Source organism: Myxocyprinus asiaticus, chromosome 2 (genome assembly GCF_019703515.2).
Source record: "Myxocyprinus asiaticus isolate MX2 ecotype Aquarium Trade chromosome 2, UBuf_Myxa_2, whole genome shotgun sequence".
NCBI lineage: Eukaryota > Metazoa > Chordata > Actinopteri > Cypriniformes > Catostomidae > Myxocyprinus > Myxocyprinus asiaticus.
The window spans coordinates 3,755,599-3,756,938 of NC_059345.1; positions in this window are offsets into that span (position 1 = coordinate 3,755,599).

Here is a 1,340-nt window from a genome sequence, read left to right on the forward strand (position 1 = left end):
GCCTTCTTATCACTTATCTTAAAGTGGTGCAGTATCACTATGATTTGGCCAAACTAGCTGCTTACCATTGTAAAGGAATGTTCCAGGTTCACTACAAGTTAAGTTCGATTGACAGCATTTATGGCATAATGTTGATTACCTCAGAAATCATTTGAATCGTTGAAAAAATAATAATAAAATAAAATAAAATGGTAACAGTAAGACCCTTACAGTGGAAGTGAATGTTGTCAGTTCAGAAACATTAACATATGAATTGTTTCAAAACTATAGCTACAAGATGTAAACATTATGCATGTTAACATGATTTTAGAGTGATAAATTTGCTTACTAACTATTTCAGTGAAAAGTTACACCCAATATTAAACTTTTTGGTCATGATGATAAGGCAGTAAACCCTGTAAGTTATTTTATAAAACTAAAAAATTAGAACAGGGATTTTATCACACTAAAATCATGATAAAATGTATAATGTTTACAGTATGTCTTGTAACTATTCATTTGAAACAGTGTGTATTTTAATGTTTGGCAATTGGCCCCATTCACTTCTATTGCCTAACTGAAATTTATAACACACACACACACACACACACACCTACACACACACACACACTCACACACTCTCTCACACACACACACACTCACACACACACACACACTCACACACTCTCTCACACACACACACACACTCACACACACACTCACACACACACACACACTCACACACACACTCACACACACACTCACACACACACACACTCACACACACACACACACTCACACACACACACACACACACTCACACACTCTCTCACACACACACACACTCACACACACACACACACTCACACACTCTCTCACACACACACACACACTCACACACACACACACACTCACACACACACTCACACACACACACTCACACACACACACACACACACACACACACACACACACTCACACAATGCAGTAAATGGTGACAAAATCATTATTAAAGGCAATCAAAAAATTTTAGCAAGGGCAATTATCTTGGGTTTGAGTAAGAGACAGGAATTCAGGAATGACAGATTCTGTCAACACAAGTTATTATTAACTAATTATCTCTATCTTTCTCTCCCTTTCTCACAAACACAGACACATACTGTACAAAAGAAAACAGAAAGAGAGGTTTTGGAAGATCTGATCTTGTTTGATGTTGCTCGGATCTTATTTTTGATCTATGATATTTCCATGAATAATTGTATCATGACGTGAGGAAAAACAATGATATAAAAAGGTTGCTATTTATCGATTGTCTGTGCTACAAAGGTTTTTAACAACAACAACAAAAAATTCCTCTGGAC